This window comes from Terrapene carolina, unplaced genomic scaffold (genome assembly GCF_002925995.2).
Source record: "Terrapene carolina triunguis isolate 2854851 unplaced genomic scaffold, T_m_triunguis-2.0 Scaffold147, whole genome shotgun sequence".
Taxonomy (NCBI): domain Eukaryota; kingdom Metazoa; phylum Chordata; order Testudines; family Emydidae; genus Terrapene; species Terrapene triunguis.
In genome coordinates, this window is record NW_020664498.1 from 1,425,409 (window position 1) to 1,445,298 (window position 19,890).

General features: G+C 41.4%; 1 protein-coding gene across 11 annotated transcripts in view; it reads right to left on the bottom strand.

Moving 5' to 3' along the window:
* The window catches only part of LOC113406875 (zinc finger MIZ domain-containing protein 1), a 500,854-nt gene that overhangs the window by 366,065 nt on the left and 114,899 nt on the right, over positions 1 to 19,890 (bottom strand). For 10 of the 11 annotated variants that reach the window (XM_026653693.1, XM_026653703.1, XM_026653695.1 and 7 more), the window contains exon 3: positions 17,277 to 17,401. The exons of the other annotated variant lie outside the window; for it this stretch is intronic. The gene's annotated coding sequence lies outside the window, so the exon portion shown is untranslated. The remainder of the gene's footprint in view (positions 1 to 17,276; positions 17,402 to 19,890) is intronic. 11 annotated transcript variants of the gene reach the window in all.

Here is a 19,890-nt window from a genome sequence, read left to right on the forward strand (position 1 = left end):
CCACAAAACAGTAAATGTACAGTAAATTGCTGCTAAATAGTAATTCGCAATTTTTTAGTAAAAATTAACTTAAGTTTTCCAAAGTAACTAGTGATTTTGGGTGCCCAACCTCAGAGAACAATTCTGGAATAGCTGCCATCTCGCCATAATACCATCTGCCTTCATGGAGATGTAGTGAGACTTAATGTTTGTATAGCACATTGAAAGCCCTGGACGGAATATACTATGTAAGTGTTCTGGGGGTGGGAAGAAGAACGATGTTTCAGCAGAAAACAGTGTTCTTTGGAGTTAAATTAAGAACCTTCATACCACTTTATTACACAACATGTAATGTAGGATCTCCCTGGGTTTAATAACTATATTAATTATTGGCTAAGGGTATGAAACTTTATATCAATGTCAGCTAACAGTGTAGAACTGCAAGGAACAAGATGTTTCATACTTCAACATGCTGGTTTGGGCAAGTATTCTTAAAGCAAATACAAAAATCCAAATCACGTTGGCCAGTGGCCATCAGATAGAAAACACAATGAAGAAAGTTATGGTTGAGCAGCTACACAAGTTTGGGGGTTTCTTTTTTTTGGGGGGGGGGGGGGGTTAGTTAAAAAGAAATCCATACTTCTTGACCAGTTTTCTCTGCTGGAGGTTTCCTAATTCACCCTCAGGCAAATCATGCTTTCTTTGAATTTTCACTGTGAAATTAACTGCTCATAATTTTATCATGGCATTGTTCTTAAAGCCCCAGCATCTGGATTCAGGTCATTATTTGAAAATTGCAGCTTTCACGTTTTGAAAAGCAAAATTTTAGCCCTCATTGTTGTTAAGAAATGTTTTAAAAGGGTAAAGGTTCAAAAACCAGGCGGCTAATATAATAGACCCCAACACGTGTTTTCGTTAAAATGGGTCTGACTTATGATTTTTGAATGCTTGGGGTAGTGATACTATTAACCGGAGAATGCTGAACCCATTTACATAGTACAGGAGTGGTAAACTATGGTACTGTTCTAAAATGCCTACATGGAGTAAAGTGTCAGCCTGCTATTTAACTTGAGGCTTTACTGACATTACAACAGCAGATTCTACCATGTTCCTAACTTAAGGATCACAGTCAAATAGGCAGCTTATAACTACTCTTCTAATTTTAAATGCACATATATAAGAACCTATCTTTTCTGGTGCTCTCCCTCAAGCATGACAACCCTCCCTCTTACCCCACACATACACAGATACTATGATTTGTGCTAAAGAGACAGAAATAGCAGTTTGACAGAGGCCCAAGTGCATGATCTGACGCATGCAGCTGTCTAAATAGCACCACTCTTGGCTTCACTATGTGCTAATGGCATTCCTTCTGCTTGGTCTCCTCTCTCCCCTTTTCACCAGAGCTTAAAAAGTCAGCCACTTCCAACTCCACCAGGACTGAAGTGCTTACTTAAACAAATAGGAAAAATAGTCACACAACTGGGTAAGATTTCATTCACTTTGGAAGAGATTCAAAAAATCTTGGGTCATATGGCAGCAACCCGACTGACTTCTGTAGCTTTATGGAGTAACTGTTTGATTGGGGGGAGGGGGGAGTATTTTCTTTCCATCCTTAAGGTCTCTTTAGAAAAACATCAGTTTTATTACCTATATCTGAATGACAAATGCAGAGCTGTGAAAATAATGGCAGAAAGATCTTTAGCTGTCTGGTTGTCATTTTCGGAGTCATTTTTTTTATAGTAAAAACAAGACTTCTGCTTTTGTATGTGCATGCTTTTTTTAGGTGTCCCTCTTAAATGCTACACAGTCTGGAACAGTTTTTAAAAAATTAACATGAACTATTCCTGCTAATTTGCTAGCCTAGCAGAGATATGTCTTTGTAGCTGCTGTTAGGCACAGACACTTTACCTAGATCTAGAGTGGCAGGGAAGAGAATAAGTTCCAGCATTCCTCTTCTCATATTTTCAGACATATCCTCCATCATTGGTGGACTTGAAATCCTGACACAATGTGGTGGCCCAACATTCCTGTCATTTAGCTTCCCTCTCCACAGCAGCAGTGCAACTGGTGAGCTTCGAGAGCTAAAAATATCAGCCAAAACATTTCGCTTCTCCAAAGGATTAGGTGTACCAGAGAGAAAACCCACTGGATGATAGTGAAATCCAGATAACACAAAATTGTATGTAGGCCTTGGGAAGCATTTAAAACTTGTAAAATTGGGATATCATAAAAATGAATTTTGGGTTGGATGTGAATTTCAGATACTGTTCCAGAAAGGAGTGTCAGACAATGTAGATATCTGGGGTTTGGAAAAAAAATAAAAAAGGGTTTATCTGTGATGTTGCAGTCATGGGTGAGTATTCACTAGACATGGGTTAGCTTTGCAGGAACAAGCTATGAGAAACCACCAGCATTCTTTACCAAAAGATAAGAGGGAACCCTTTCAAAGAGGTGACAAGAATCTCAAATGTCATTTCAAGAGATTGCTAGCAGAATATGAAGCTCTTATGCCTCTATCACCAGATGGAATCCAGCCTAGATAGCAAACAAAAGTTATCCAATCCTATTTGGTGACCTCAGCGCAATTCCTAGTGAACGACTATTCACATCACATAAACCCCTATCTCACTTAACAATAGTACACGCCCAACTTCAGTGAGAGGGAAACTTGCACCATATGTGTTCTGTGAATACAAAGGAGGCTTTAGTCTCCAGGACTGTCAATCTGGGACTTTTCACCAGCACTCAATTCACTAAAATGGAAACCATTCCTTCAAAGAAAATTAATCCTAGTTATCAAAAGAGATTGAGAAGAGAGACAGAGAACATCACTATTACAAAATAAAGTGATAGAATAACATCGCTAAAATGCTTCCAGAGTTCATAGAACCTTACATGTGGCTTAAATATTAACTAGTGTACCTAGGTATACTGTTAAAGGTTGAGCTGATCTAGCTTTAGCAATTAAAAAAAAAAAAAGTCTTCCTTGTGTTTGCCAATCTGAGCACAGAGCACAAGATTTCTGCGTGGCTCCATCCACAAGAAGAGTTTACACCTGTTAATTTCCTCATCAATGGTATAGTGTTGGGTTTAAGTTAGTGACGGTTCCACACACCTGGAGAAAGGGGTGTGTGTGTGTGTGGAGTTTGAGGGAAATATCGAACATCTGCACAAATCAATGAGTTCAATTTAATTACCTGCTAACAAAAAGATTAAATAGGGTGCAACAGGTGATGTTGAATCTTCCGAACCGAGTCCACTATTTGAGGGGATTGCTCATCAAATTGAATATTTTTTAAACAATGTAAAATCAAACATCGCTGTAGCCGGGCAACAACTCACCGCTGCGGCGCCTCCTACTGTTCGTCCAGGGAATTAGCTCGCCAGCCTCCAGAGCGCCCTCTGCAGGCCCAAGTCTTGCCTGTCGCTGGCCCCCGTGTCCCTCCCGGACCCCAGTGCCCCTCTACGTCAGGGTTTCTGCCCCTGCGGTACCCTGCAGTCTCTCGGGGTCTCCCCTCCCTGGGGAACCCCCAACCCCCTATCCCCACCTCGCCTCAGTCTTGGGCTACTGTCAGTCACCATCTAGCCCCCGCTCACTGGGGCGGACTGCAGTATAATTTCCACTCATCATCGGCAAGGAGGGTTTGGACCTGCTGCCTTTGCCTGCCCTGGGCTGCACCTCTGCAACCCCATTACCTTTCCCGGCCTTTACCAAGGCCTGCAGCCTGGGGGTTTTCCAAGCTGGAGCTCCCCTGCTCCTCTCGCCTTCCCCCAGCCCTGCTACACTCCTGGTACCTTGCTCAGCTCCCAGCAGCCAGGCCCATCTCTCTCAATGAAGCTAGAGAGAGTGTCTGTCTCAGCCTCTGGCCCTCAGCCCTCTTAAAGGGCTAGCCATGGCCTGAATGGGGTGTGGCCTCACCTGTGGCTGCTTCCCCAATCAGCCTCTCTTTTCCCAGCTGTAGCCCTCTCCAGGGTAGGAGTGGGATGGCCATCGCACTACAATCACTCATGAGATATTGTCACAGTTCCCATCTCAAACTGAGTATATTGTATATAGAAATGTGGGGTTTTTGTAGGGAGCTTTGGTTTCCTCATCTCCCTCCAGCGCTCCAGTTCCGCTGTAAATGAGGTCTGATGGACTAGCAGTGATATAAAGCAGCATTGGAATAGTAGCTCCAACTCAGGATGAAAGGTATACAGGCATACTATTGGTAGGATTCTAAAAACTCATCACACTGGTATAGCTCCCATTAACTTCAACACTATGTTGTTAGAGCAAAGATTTTCAAATGTCACTCGTGATTTTGGGTGTCCAATCTGAGACACCCTAAATGGGCCTGATTTTCATAAAGTGCCTACAACTCAGCTTCTGAAACAGAGCCCTTTAAAACACCTTCAGTTGGGGACCCAAATACGGAGGCACAAAATATCACCAGCCACTTTTTAAAATCTTGGGCTAGATGGAAGAAGAATGCTAAAACATACCCTCCGCTGCACGTTTTTGCTGAATATATTTATTAAAAGGTCCTTGAAGAAACTACACAAGTTATATTTTTGTTTCCTGGAAGAGGCTTCCTTCCTATCACAAGCGCAAACAAAAAACAGTTAACTCAACTCTGAACATTTCAGGTCCATTTTACCCAATACGGATGTTTCAAAAATGCAAAAATGACAAGTTCTATCTTCACCAAAGTGATTTGTAATTTGACTGGTTGCCAAAGAAAGATCCATTTATTCATCAGAGCCTTGTGTTGGGCAAGTGTTTGCTAGGAAAATTGTTATTTGTGTCAGAAAGCCTCAACCCTAATCATTAAATGCATTACGTGCTAAAACGCATCTGATATTTCAAATGAAATCCAAGGGCTGTTGGCATAAAAGGCTCACTGAACAAGAGCAATCAAACAAAAGAAGGCCATATGAAAAGAGCACAAAAGATGTCTTTGGAATAGCACAGTTACACCTGTTCAATCAATTTTATTTCTTTGCTAATCAATAGATTAAATACAATATTTCCAATATCGGTTTTGTGTAACTTTTCCTCATTCCATCATGCATGCATGGAAGGAAATCATACTCATCCAGTCTAAAAGTGAAGAGTACATTCCATGTCAGGTCAAAAAGTAAAAAGGGAGGGAAAAGAAGGAAAAAACCCACACCCTGCACAATGTTAAATACCTAACAGGAAATGATAAATCAAATGGGAATTATTGTAGTAAAAACATAATTAAAAACTTGATTGAAGTTAAACAGAATTTACATAACACTGCAAATTAACTTTACACTGAAAGTCTTCACTGAGAAAGCAATAAAAAGGCATTTCATTAGTAATCTATATTTAAACAATACACACAATAGAGTTGTTCTAATGAGAAACATAGGGTTTTTAATAACAGCCGTTTCCAATGGCTGCCAAGAGACACTGCTATCACTAAGACTGCTGTGTATTAGCAAACAAGCTTTGGGGATATCATTTGTGGACTGTAGCCACAAGAAACCAATGGACAGATAAATGCAGGTTCTTTTTGTATAGCTATTATAAATGGACTGAGTTGAAATCACAAGTACAAAGCCCTAAATTTAATGCACTGTGTGAAATCCTGGTTCCATCTTAGTCAACGGTAACTGAGACCTCAATGGAGCCAAGATTCTACCAATTTTTCTTAAATATAAGCCTTCAGGAAACCACATTTCTATTGGCTAAACATTACATTTTACTGTAAATTCTTTGGCCAGTGACTTTTTGTTATATGCATAGACAAGTACATTCCACAATGAGGCCAGAAAACAAATATTAAATGGAAATAATACCATTTTTATACAGTGCATCTAATCCCTGCACAATGTTTAGCTAATGTGAATTTTTCTCAGATTAACAGGACTCATCACCAAATGAAATAACTAAAATGCCAACAAGATGAGTAAGAAAAGAAATGTATTACAACTACCCAATGAAAACCAACCTGAAAAACATGGTGCAGGACATTGATTCATCTTATATTTTGTTTGATTTTGTGGGTTTAGTTCATTTTAACTTTTGTCTTATTCTTTACAATGGAGGAACACTGGATCAACTTTTATTTAGGCAACTCCAACAATTCTTTAATGCTGTTCATTTTGGAAGTTTACAACAGTAGTTTTATTTCATTTTTCTGAATAAGTACTGATTTTCAATGTTTTTAAGTGCCTAAAGATGGAGATAGGCACCTTGTGAGATTTACAAAACTATCCAAATGTTTAATTTCCATTTTGGGCTCTTTATCTTTAGACACCTAAAAAATAAAAAAATTGTCCCTGAGCTACCAGGCAACAGGGACTACAAAAATAAAGAATCCTAATCAATACATCAAAAAACAAAGAAAATAAAAAATGTCTTGTGTAGATTTCAAGGGTTCTGGGTCCAGACCAGGCATTTTTATGCCTCCTGTAAGATGCGTGGCATGCTGCCCTTCAGTTGTTATCAAATATATATATATATATATATATATACACACACAAAAACATTGAAATAATAACAACAGGCTCCATGACATTATATAACAATGATCCAGACATAGGCAGAATTCAGCTGCCCAGCAGGGGCATGAGGAAATAGATAACCACTTTATCATCATAGCTGTAACAGACACTGAGGTTAAAATGGAGGGCTAGAGTGAGAAGAAAGACGGGAACTCACCTTTTTGTCCCACTTGTTTTTATGTGTTACTGAAATATCCTTACTCCAGATAAAACATGCAAATTATTTTAAAAAACAGAACTTCTACTTTTATACCCATTCCTTTCTGTCACCATTGGCATTTCACTTCATGGTCATGCCAGCTTCTACCCTTCTCTAAAAAATTAGCAACTAACATCAGAAAACTATTAATTCTCCCAATTTACTTTTTAAACAACAAATGTAAGCTAAAAACCCAGCATAGCCACAGGGTTAAGTGCCAATTAATCTTATAGCCTTGCAATTAGTTCCTAAGAGGGAAAGGAAATTTTGTTTTAAATAGTCATCCAGGCAACTTCACCTTCCCATTGACAGCCATGATGAATTATCACTTTCACAAGGGAAAAAAAACACCCTACAATTGGAGAGGTTCAATAACCATGAGAACGACTGTCTATCTTCTCCCCAACCTGCTTAAATATTCATCCAAAACATTAGCCCTCATTATTTTTCATTTTCAGGATCTTCTTGGTTCTTAGGCCTATTGCCATCTGACAGCAGTGAGCTAAACTGGTGGTAAACTGGGATTGCTGCAGCTACTGTGCATAACATGTTCCTGTTAACTGGTTCCAGTTTCAATTTTGTCTGTGTCTTCCACCTGCTGTGCTTTGCCATAATTCTGGATGGTGAGATGTGTGAGGCTGGGATGGTCTAATTTATAAGCATCTAGTATAATGGGGCCTGGGATCCTGGATTGGGGCCTCTGGGCACTACTGTAAGACAAAATACACAACAATGAAATAGGTTGTTGCTGGGGAATGTATGGTACACACAAGCATATTTAGTACATAACTGCAAATATGGAATGACACAGTCCCTGCCTCGAAAAGCTTCCACATTCTATGTTCCTGACAGGCTAAAACAGGAGAGGATGACAAACAGCAGAGACAGAATCAAGGTAAGAAGAACAAGGAGTTACGTAAAAAGGTTCATGTCACTGCTCAAAATATAGTCACATACACATCCACGGAGGTGCTCCTCCCCTTTCACTGACATTGGTGGAGTAAGTGACTCACTTATTGTGGTCACCCCAGAGGAAGTGCTTTCATAACAGACTTAAATGATGAGAGTGCGGTGGTTAGCAGATAAGGGTTGGAAGGGCATTTCATTTATTGGAGGCTGGATAGCCATCTTTCTTGGATGGTTTAGACACAACAAACCCTGCATCTAGGCAGGGGGTTAGGCTAGATGACCCTGGCAGTCCTTTCTCACCTTATGATTCACATAGAGTACCATGAACAATGGTATGGAGATACTTGTAGTAGAAACAGATTAAGGTATCAAGGCTCATGTTGTTGGCAGAGCAGAGGGAGTGAAGACAACACAGTCAGACTAGGTGGGATAAACAGGAAAGAGTCAGAGTGGCATAAGACCTTTAAAGCAAGGGCAAACCCTTTAAATCAGAGGTGATGTAGAAAGCAGAGTCAGTGGAGTTATTCAAAGACGATGATAATGTGGCCATATCAGTAGGCAATTTTACAAGCTGCATTTTGTATGGCTGAGAGGGGATGGTGTGGATGTCCAGAACACCAAAGATTAGGAGGTTGTAGTAATCAAGATGTAAGATGATCAATGCATGGATGAAAGATGGTCTGGATAGAGCTAGAGAGTAAAAAAATAAAATCTCATTAGAAAGTGCTGTGGCAAAGTGTACTCATAGTTGGCACAGCTGGGAGACTTGTTCAGTTTAACAGATTGGGATGCAGATATGGACTAGCAGGTTGATGCTCCACCCAGATAACACCTAAGTAGTTCTTATAAATGGTGAGATAGCAACTGGAAGGAGTCTTGGAGATTATAGTCTCATTCCTGATATCAAGAGGGTGTCCATTTGTTATAAGAACTCTCAGTTTATGGGTCTTGTTGGATTTCCATATGCTGTTGGATGACCACATAGGATCAGTTGTCAGGAGTGTCTTTTCATCACCTGTAGTTGCCAAGGAGGCTGAAACATTTTCCTTTGAATGAAGACCATGCCTTTGTGACTCAAGGCTGAATTATTGCAATGTGTTCCACATGGGATTATATGTTTGGACTATTCAGAAGCTTCAGCAAGTGCAGAAGAGGGTTGATCGTGCATTACGTGATACTCCGCACGGAACACATTACACCAGTGCTCTGTGAATGGTATGAGCTACTGTTACATTTTGATGTAATTCATAGCACGTGTCAATATTAAGAACCAAAAAACTGTGTGAGGGGTTTACCAAGATGTCTAACCAAAAGTGGCACTGCCAACCAAAGTGGTCTGTGAACGGTTGTATCTGAGATATCTTATCAAGTCTTTGAAAGACAGCTACTCATCACTGTCAAGGGTTTTCTCTTCACAATGGACAATCTCCTAGAAGGTAAATAATGAAACTGTTTTACTAATGTCTATTGTGTGCCTCTGTCTCCAGAAAAGAGCTTGGAAAAACTTGTTCCATTAAAAAAATTTAATAAGGATGTTCAGGGGGAAAATTGAGGTTTTGTTGGTATCTGGACAGTAATTGATGCTGACAGTCAGGCCAGACTGGTGAGAGAGGAGATTGCTTTCAAGAGATGTAAGCAATTCACTTTTTTCCTCACTCTAAGATAAGAAGACCTTATCCTGCTTACAAGAAGTGTAAATCTAGAGATGTTAAGCAAACTATTTATTTTATTTTAATTCCACCTCCTCTCAAATAAATCTTGGTTTTGCTAAGATTACTGTTGAATGGGTAATTTCATGTAAATGCCCCCCAATGAGAAAAGAGAGTAATCCATCTCCTCTAAAGAGATGCCGAGGAGAAGGGAGTCACCTGAACCTATAATCAAGCTTGAAAAGATTACAGTTTTATCAGTAAATATTGGTAAATGTCGATTTCACCATGCACATACAAACCAACGAAAAATATTTTGATCGATAATAGAAATTTGCACAAAGACAAATGCTCCTTGAGATTATATTAGAGTTTAAGGATATTTACTTTGTATGTTTTGACAATTTGTGTTTTAACGTTTATAAACCTTTAACTTCTTACAGTTGGTATGGCTACTTCCACCTTTTCATGTTCTCTGTATGTATAAATATCTTCTTTCTGTGTGTTCCATTCTATGCATCCGATGAAGTGGGCTGTAGCCCATGAAAGCTTATGCTCAAATAAATTTGTTAGTCTCTAAGGTGCCACAAGTATTCCTGTTCTTTTTGCGGATACAGACTAACACGGCTGCTACTCTGAAACCTTTAACTTCTTGAATCTCAACATTTGTTATTAAATAATTATTGTCTGACTCCCCCATAATTTCCAGAAACTCTGAAAATTTAAACTTGAAAAAATATAGAAAAATGCTAAAAATAAAAATTGATAGCTATCAAAATTATAAAAAAATAAAAATTGAATTCTGCCAAGTTTACCTATAACACACCCCCTCAGTCTCAATCAAGGCACACAGACAAACGTGTCCTCTCCCAGAGATTTGTTTTGCTCAGTCTGCAACAGGAGAACACAAGGGGAAAACCCCAAAACACCAAGAGATTTTGCCGTGGTATTAGTCACCGTTCCCTGCTGATTTCCGTATCATGATTAAGGTGTTGGTTTTATCCAAAAAAACCTTAAACGGTTTGGGCCCTGCCTATTGTAAAGGCCTCCTCTCTTCATGAGAGATTCCATGGCAGCGGTGATCAATGCTAAGGTAATCAAGCTCTTATTCCCTTTGTGTAAATGAGAGGGGGATGAGGATAGGGCTCTCTGCAAATAGGCCTTGGCTCTGGAAATTAGTTCCCTTCTTGATCCATCAGAGCCCTTTATTTTTTTATAACTTTTAGGGCCCATTTGTCCTTCTGATCTTTCTTGGGAGATGTGATTTTAGAGAGTTGATTGTTGGGAGAGTTGACTGTTGGCTTTGAGTCAATACGTAAATGTTTTTGCCCAATTAGTTTTTACAATATCGGACACAATGCTTGACAGAGTTATGAACCCATTTACAATTATTTAAATGAAGAAAGATACAAACTTTCCAACAGCATTTGTTTAATAATATTGCCCACCTCTCAAATCTCCTCCTTTTCCCAGACCTTAATGCACTCTAGACCCACTGGTTATTACAATTATATCGTGTCCTACAGGAAAGCACATGACACATTCATTAATAGGACATGTGCACTTTAGGAAGTGGTAATAAACCAATAACTACAGACTGATTCTTGTTCCTCTAGGACAGCGGTCCCCAAACCTTAGAGGATCGCACCCCTCTTACCCGTATCTGTGTCCCCCCGGAGCCAGCAGGGCCACAGCTCAGGAGGCGGATGGGGGTAAGGGGCTGAAGTTGGGGGTGGGTCTGGGGCCGGGAGCAGGGCCATGGCCAGAGGCAAGGCTACGGGCTAGCGCAGTAGTCATGGAGCCATGCCAAGACTGGGGGTGGGGCCAGATGCGGAAGCAAGGGGGCGCACCCCACACTTTGGGGACCTCTGTTCTAGGAGGTGACACTTCAGAAGACCACTCCGACAACTACTCCCCAACCTCCCCACCAACTCAAAGCAATTCTGCTAAATATGATGTGGAGCCTAAACTAACTTGTGGTTCTTGCCATCCGTGTGTACTCTGTACAGAACAGTCCTCTCAGCCTTTCCTGCTCTTGCCCACTGAAAAATTACTAGCTTAAAGCAGTGCAAAGTTATGTTTTATTCTAAAAGGGCCTATGGCGAAATAAAAAAATATTGTCTGGAGAAGGGATGTTTGGGGAAAGGCCCAGTAACTACTGAGAGTGCTTCAATCATAAAACTGATGGCACTGAAAAGAGAAGCTCTAGACAAGAGGTTTCCAATCATTATTACACAGATACTTCAGCTTCTTCTGATTAGTGCTCTATGCTTCCCCCACCCCCACCTTAATGATCTGCTTCTGTGCTAGGTCACCCCAGCGCCATCTCCCAGTTCAGCTGTTTATGCTCTTCCCCACAATGGCACACGGGATGCTCACAAGCAAGGTATGGAATAGTCCAAGCTCATTTGTGGGTGGTAACTGAATGGAAATTGGTGGGCACTGGCTGAGAAAGTTGAGCATAAAAGCTATGAACCAATGCTCAGCATAGTATGTCATGAAGTACTTGTACTGCTACTGATTTTGCCACTGGACAAAAGATATATAGGGGAGTATTTTCAAAAGGCACAAAGGCACCAAATTCCCACTGAAAATCTATGGCAGCCAGGGGCCTAAAGCCTACCTGTGCCTTTGAAAATCTCCCCCTTAGTGACTTACACTCTCCACAGAATTGCAACAGCTTTTCAGTAGCAATTAAAGTGCCTTTCTCTCATCGAGGAGAATTCTATAGGATAGATGAGGAAGAGGAGCAACATTTCAGAAAAACAAACCAACCAACCATGTGGTGGCCGGAACCCTAGAATTTCCATCTTTTATTTGGATTTCTGAAAGATAAAAAAAACTAGGTACACGTTCATTAAAAACTCCACAAAGTATGTAAGTAACACATGTTTTGGACGGACCAATGTCACATCCAAAGATGTTTTCTGGAGCAGAAAACTTACTTTCATACCATGGTGATGGGCAACCTTAGAAAAAGATAGATTAGATAGGAAAATCCGCCTAGGTTTCGTCTCCCTGACACCGGGAAGGAGCGTGCATGGAACTATTTGAAAAATTGTATAAACATTAGTGACTCAAGTGGCCAGGTTATATGTTGCTGCTTTGCCCTGGGTAATGTTTCTTGAAAATCTTTGCACACAATAACCTGTTTATTACACAATGGTTTTTATGTGGGATGGAATAAATTAAGGATTTTTCACCCAGCTGAGATTTACTCAAATTAACTTCTCTGTTATTTCTCCATTTCACAGTCATAAAATGAGCTCCTTTTGGAGGAAAAAATAAAACAAACAAGCTATAATAAAGGTCAGGTGAGAAGTAAAACAAGTGGTGCAATAAACCTAACAAGAATCTATGTCTTGGTAAGCAGATAATCCTGGAACGTTTACTTGTTACTCCGAGAGCTGATTTCTCCAATTGGCTGCGGGTAGGTATTGTCCCTAGACTCACTCTGGAATGATGATCTCAGGAGAAAGGAATCATCACCATCAGTTCCAAGAAGAGGATCAACACACCAGAAAGCATGCTGCTCTCAGTGCTTTTCCTTTTATACTGTGATATATTTATACCCAGGAGAACGCTGTTCATGTGCAGCATCTGCTCTGGTCAGGGAGGCCCCTGCTGTTACCCAATTTTACAACTGAGGCACAGGGAAGTCTTATGCTGGCTAAAATCCTCCCACATATTTTATAACCACAAGACCACACATGAGCCAAGGAGGGTTGGTAGTAAGAAGAAGATTGATTGTTTTCAAAAATACTCCTCAAATCCTGATTAAGCACCCTTTACACAATACATACATAAATAATAATAAATGGTTTTCATCCCTAGATCTCTCAGTGGTTTACCAAGGAGATCTGTATCATTTTTTCCATCTTATGGCTAGGGCAACCGTGCCACAGACAAAAAAGTGTCTCGCCCAAGTTTACCCAGCAAACCAGTGGCAGGAGCTGGCACTAGAACCCAAAGCCGATGTCCAGCACTCTATCCATTAGAAGACACTACCTCTCTTACCAATTTACATTTATATGGTGATCTCTCCATAGAGGAGCCTTGCAAAATTCTATTTGTTTAGTAATACATAATTAGTCATTTACATAATCATCATGTTCCCCCACCTTGGGTGGGCAAGCAGATTTTGTCCCTGTGCGTTCATTATAATTTTACCAGGCAACCGTAGAGTAGGCTTCCAGGATTTTATGTACAATGGTGCTTTATTTTAGCTCATTGTTTTCCAGCCTCTGCCCCCTCATTCCATGTCTTAGACTATAATCTCTTTAAGGTGCGGCCCATGTGTCTTTCCTATGTTCTATAAAGTGTTGTGTACATTTATGGCAAATATAAAGGTTTAATTAAATACATGACAATGAAAACAAGATCAGAAAGGAGTGCTGCCCTCATGCTGGATGCAGTCCAGCTCCTCAGGGCATGGAAAAGGAATGCTCCAATAAGAAATGCTGGAACACTGGTCTAGTGGTTAAACATTGGAGTGAGGAAAAGGAGACCAATGGTGCATTCTTGGGTCTGTCACTGACCAGCTATGTGACCTTGGTCAAATCAATGCATCTCTCTGCTCCTGCTTCTACTCCCAGCTTTTGTGTGACTTGTCTATTTGGACTGTGAGTCTTTTGGAACAGGGACTGTCTCTTACTATGTCTGTATAGTGCCTAGTACACAGAGTGGGGGGCTCCCAACAGAACCCTGCCATCCTGACCCCAAGCCTCCTGCTCTGACGTGTAGAAAATGTTTCCTTTAAAAAAATTAAAATGTATAATTCTAAATACTGAAAATACATCTTAGTACTAGCATAACTCTTCCAATGGCTTACACTAATTGCCCTCATTTTTTCTCCTTATTACTACTGCACATTTGTTCCCCATTTCAGAATGCTTTTTCCATAGATTCCTAACTCAAAACAACGTGCTTCTAAAATCCTGACTGTAATTAATCAATACAAATCACTAGCTAAAATCTAGCCAGCCTAAACAAAGAGCATGAAATATTTGCTTTACTACAATATCAACATATTAATAAGCAGACAATCTGGTGTAGGCTTTGGGGATTTTTCCTCTTTTGGAGAGAGTTAGGCAAATTGTCAGGGAAAATTAAGTTTAAAAAACTGCAAGCTAGACAAACCAATATACCTCCAGCTATGAAATCCCTACCTTTGAATTACATTCAACCATAACATTTAAAAGTATTGATTGTACCTAAATTCCCTCCTACATGAAAACGATTAAGAGAAGTTGGAGCACTGAGAAAAATACTAGCTCCTCAAGAAAATGAAAGAAAGAGCATGAATGGCAAGATCCTGACACCCTCTCCCGAGTAGTAATCCCGTGTGTTAATGAGACCACTCTGATAAATAAGGTTTGCTAGAGGTTCATTTTGGATCTGAACTAAAGGCAGGTCTACGTGGCAATTAGACACAGGTGGCTGGGCCATGCCAGCTGACTCGGGCTTGTGGGGCTCTGGCTCGAGGGCTCTTTAATTGCGGTGTAGCCCTTTGGACCAGGGCCGAGCTCTGGGACCCTCCCACCTCGCAGGGTCCTAGAGCCTGGGCTCCAGCCCCAATCTCTACAATGCAATTAAACATCCTCTTAGCCCAAGCCCCAAAAGCCCAATTCAGCTGGCACGGCCCAGCCTCGGGTTTTTAATTGCAGCGTGGACATACCGTGAGCCCCAAACTTACTCCTGAGTTCTGATATGAACACAACAGAATATCACGCTTTCCGCCCCATTCATTTTATATGTGAGGTGTGTGGTTGGGGGCGCGGGGGAGGGCAGACCGGGGAGAGCTTTGTCTGAAATCTTGCTCTTTCATTAGCACCTATTATCGTAATTTACCAGTGGGATGCGATCACGCAATTCCCATTACAGCGGATGTGACCTATGCACAGAGAGGGGAAAAACAGACATGAGAGCATGCAAGTGATGGCACACAGGGCAATCTCTAACTCTCAGAGGATGACGTTTCTGATGGTTATTGGTAGATGCCCTTGGCTCTTCATCAGGGCTCCCATCATGATTAACATATTGCTTGATATCTTTAACCTGCTCGATCATTACCCAGCTTTTAGCTAATGGCAGGTCTACCATGGGAGGAGCTGGGGGGGGGGGGGGGGACGTGGTACCTGGATCAGCCAATGTGGCGAAGCACCAGACTCCTGTGACACCAAAACCCCTTGGAAAAGAGTCCCCTGTTCTTTACAAACAACTTTCACCCCAGACCTGACAAACTCATGACAGCAGACATACGTCTTTCAGGATATTTATTCATAAAGGGTAACATGTAAGGTATCTACAGAAAGCTCGTAACTTGTCAAGATTCATAATCATGGTGAGATGTCTGTATGAATAATATTTAAGGAATAATGTCTTTCGATATAAAGTATGCTTTAGGGACTTTGAAGCAACTGAAGGTAAAAAGGAACTTTGCAAGATGGGTTCGCCCTCTGTGAATGGAAACATAAGGCTGTTTTCAGTATAACACAGAGGAAGAAGAAGCCCGCTGAATCCTTTCACGGAGGAGACATCTTGAGGAGCAAGGTGTTCTCATGAAAAATTGGATCCTAGTTCTTGAGAAACCAGCCAGCTCTGTAACAGACTGAACTTGATAGGGAAAACCTACTTTATTAGATAGGAAAGGTAACTATTAATAAAGTATACGCAGGTTCGCCTTTTATGATTTTGTTTTGTATTGTAACCATTTGTTTCCATCACTCTCTCTTGTTTCTAGTTAAATCTTTGTTGTTTCTTAAATAAACTGACTTTTGTTTTATAAATAAGTGCTCACAGGCACTCTGGTTCACAGGAGTGGTGGTCTGAGGTAAAACCAGTAAACTTGGGTATGCTGCACCTCGGGGAGCAGAGGATCTGGGATCTCTGTGAGTAACCAGTGTCAGGGGCTAGATAGCACAAGGGGATGATTCAAAGGCACTTGGGGGTGGGGGTGCTCCTATTGTTAACCTGCAAGGCGAAGGTAGGGCTGGCATAGCCCAGAGGAGAGTGCGTGAGCAGCTGAAAGGGCTGGTGGTGTCAGGGATCTGACATCCAGCCAGACACAGGCAAGACTCCCTCATGCTGGGGGAAGGGAGTAACAAGGTGACCCACAGTCCTGGCTGCCCCAAGAACAGTCACAGCTCCCATTTTATTAGGTGGGAAACTGATCCACAAAGCAGTTAAACAACTTGCTGAAGGTCGTGGAGTTAATTGGTAGGATAGCCTGGAATAAAATACAAGTCACCTAATTCCCCGTCCTGTGCTATTATTCAGGCTGAACATCACTGCTTCCCTCCTTTAGGGCTCACCTCTGCCAAGTGCTGAGTACCTCCTGCAAGGTGCCATGTGCTTTCAACATCCATTGACTTCCAGAGCAGCGGTCAGGTCACACAGGCATTGTTCAGTACCTTGCAGGGCCAGGCACCTCATTAGTATCTGAGCCAATCCACTCCCTCTCTATCTTGCTGGTGCTCATATCACAGTTCACATTACTACTGCTTGGCACTTAAAATAGCACCTCATATTTTCAAGGCTCTGTACAAGCATTAACTTGAAACTAACTCTGTGTATGTACTAATATCAAAATCAGGACCAGCTCGCACCCAGCCACAGCTAGCAACAACATAAGAGTTTCCTCTTCAATCCAAAGGAATAGATATTTAGCAGAAATCCGAAATCCTAGACAGACTTTGCGTAAAGGTAGGTCTGATCAGTGGCAGAGCAGATTAGAGAGTTCCCGCCACGTGTCAATAATGACAAAAGAACAAAAGGTATTTGACGTAAACATTGCTTCCAGAAAATTGGCAAGTACCAAGTGTGGTGTCCCTGAACTCTCAAAATCCCAAGTGCTTTTCTTTTCCTTTTTATACTAAATCTGAGCACTATTGCAGCCAGAGACAAAACGTAGCGTCCACACTCTCCTGTGTGCAAGTGAGCTACTTAGATGAGGAATCAAAATGGATGTGGAAACATAACCCAGGCACTTTTGTAACTTCTTTAAAAAGAGAAAGTTTTACCTTTGCACTGTTCAGCACTTAGGAATAAACTATATGTCTGTTTCAAGTCATTCGTCGGACACTGCTGGCAAGACGTGTAATTTGACGACAAGTGGATCTCGTAGAGCAAATTGCTCGCACTCTCTCTGGAAAAAAAATTAAGAGGAAAAGCATTTTTTTACTTTGTGTGAAAAATCTAAGTCTTTGCTTGAGAAAAGTGAGAGAAAAAGCTAGAATTGTACTCTCAGAGGCGAGAGATCTGTTTGGGAATAGATTACACTTCATCTTCTTATGCAGATAATCTATGTTTTCATTGAGCAACTCATTGTGCAGCAAGCACTTTTGCATGAATTGAAAGAAACTTTAATTTATCCAGCTTGCCAGGTTTTGTTTAAGAAAAACAAAGTAATATCTTGCCTGTGAAGATGATAGTCACTATGACAGGGAAAGGCCAGTATTTTTAGTTGAATATACAAAGCCCTTGCTGTCTGTGTCTCTCTCCTCCCCTTTCCCCCCTCCCCCAATCACCAACCCAGCTTCAGAATTATCTCACATAGCATTGGTTGCAGCAGCCGCTTCCAGCACTGCACTTTGACCTGCTGTTAAGTTCTTTACTAGATATGAATTAGTTAGTAGATTCCTTACTGAGAGTCTGCTCACACACACGTGTGTGCACACACATCTGTATTTCCACTTTACACAAGACTTGCAAAATAAAAAATCACTGAGTGATGTGGCAAAGGCTGCTTTTAAATTTACTCTCCCCCCGAAAAGCTTACAGGAAATAGTTTAAACTCAGCAATCCTTAGAAATCATGTGTATGAAATTAGTGCATGTTAGTTAATTCAAAACGTCTTCTACACAGTCTAATAATATTTAACGTTGATTTCATATACAGATCTCCATTAAAATCTGTACCGTTTTACTTTTCACAAGTGTGACAGACCCAGACCAGTGGGGTACAGGAGTCTGGTAGAGGGCAAATATACTGGTCACTGGATGAGTAGTTTTCTGTTCCCTGAATGACCAGAGCAGGGGCTGTACTAGAGTAATCAGGAACCTGCTAGAACCAGTTAAGGCAGGCAGGCTAATTAGGACACCTGGAGCCAATTACGAAGAAGCTGCTAGAATCAATTAAGGCAGGCTAATTAAGTCACCTGGGTTTTAAAAAGGAGCTCACTTCAGTTTGTGGTGGGAGTGTGAGGAGCTGGGAGCAAGAGGTGCAAGGAGCTGAGAGTGAGAGGGTGTGCTGCTGGAGGACTGAGGAGCACAAGCGTTATCAGACACCAGGAGGAAGGTCCTGTGGTGAGAATAAGGAAGATGTTTGGAGGAGGCCATGGGGAAGTAGCCCAGGGAGTTGTAGCTGTCATGCAGCTGTTACAGGAGGCACTATAGACAGCTGCAGTCCACAGGGCCCTGGGCTGGAACCCGGAGTAGAGGGCGGGCCCGGGTTCCCCCCAAACCTCCCAATTGACCTGGACTGTGGGTTCTCCCAGAGGGGAAGTTCTCTGGGCTGTTCCCCAACCCACGTGGTGAATCTCTGAGGCAAGAAAATCCGCCAATAAGCGCAGGACCCACCAAGATAGAGGAGGAACTTTGTCACACAAGATTGATGCTACTAGAGTATTTCCTGTACTTGGTATAAGGAATACCACTGTAATGTTAATTACCTGCAAACAGCAATTGCACAGATTTTAATGGGGAGCACTGTCGGTCATACAATGTTTTAACCAATTCATGCAAACCCAGGTCACTTATATTTTTCTACATTTATGTAGAAAACCTTTTTTATGCACCAAACCAGACGAAATTAGATCCATTCAACATTGAGCTTAATAATTACTAGTTATGGGGAGAAAAAGAAGCAGAGAACAGGACTAAAGGTCACAAAATGATGTTGCACCTGGCTAGTGTGGTGACATAGAAATCATATAGTTTCCCCTAAAACTAGAAATAGTCCACAAAGCCCTGACTAACAATGCTGCATGCTTGTACACAGACTATTGAAATCAAGACAGAGGATATAGCGTCTAATGCCTTCCAGTTGAACGGCGGGGGAGAGAAGGCTTTTCATTAATTGAAGCCTGGATTCTCCATCTATGGTCTGAAGGCCACTCTCTCATGAATCACAACTGATTGACAACACAACCAGAGAAGCAGGAGGTTGGTAATTAGAAGGGGAGATAGGCCAGAAGAGGGTTGCTCTCTGATGAACTGATCCACAGAAGAGGAGGATGACAATTTCCCTTTCCTATTACCTAGAACGTTCACAAATATTTTAGCTGTGTGATGAAAAAGCCAAGCAGGAGGCGGGACCAGGAGAGTCAGTGGTTTGGGAGTATTTTAAAGAAGAAATAGGCCTACACCCATTGCCCAAACTCTACTGCTCCCTAAACTTTGGATGTTCCTATGTGGAGGTATTTCAGAATTTGAGTTTTGCATCTTTGCCCTCTCTCCCAAAGGCAAAACCCAAATCCTGCCACACCTGAATTCTGGGTGACAGAACAAAAAAGCGTCCTCTACTGAATCAAGCACATATCTGCTTTAAAAACCTTTACAAAATGCAAACATCCATAAAATCAGGAGATGCACAACAACTAACATTGATCTTAATCTCCACTGGAGGTCAGAGGAA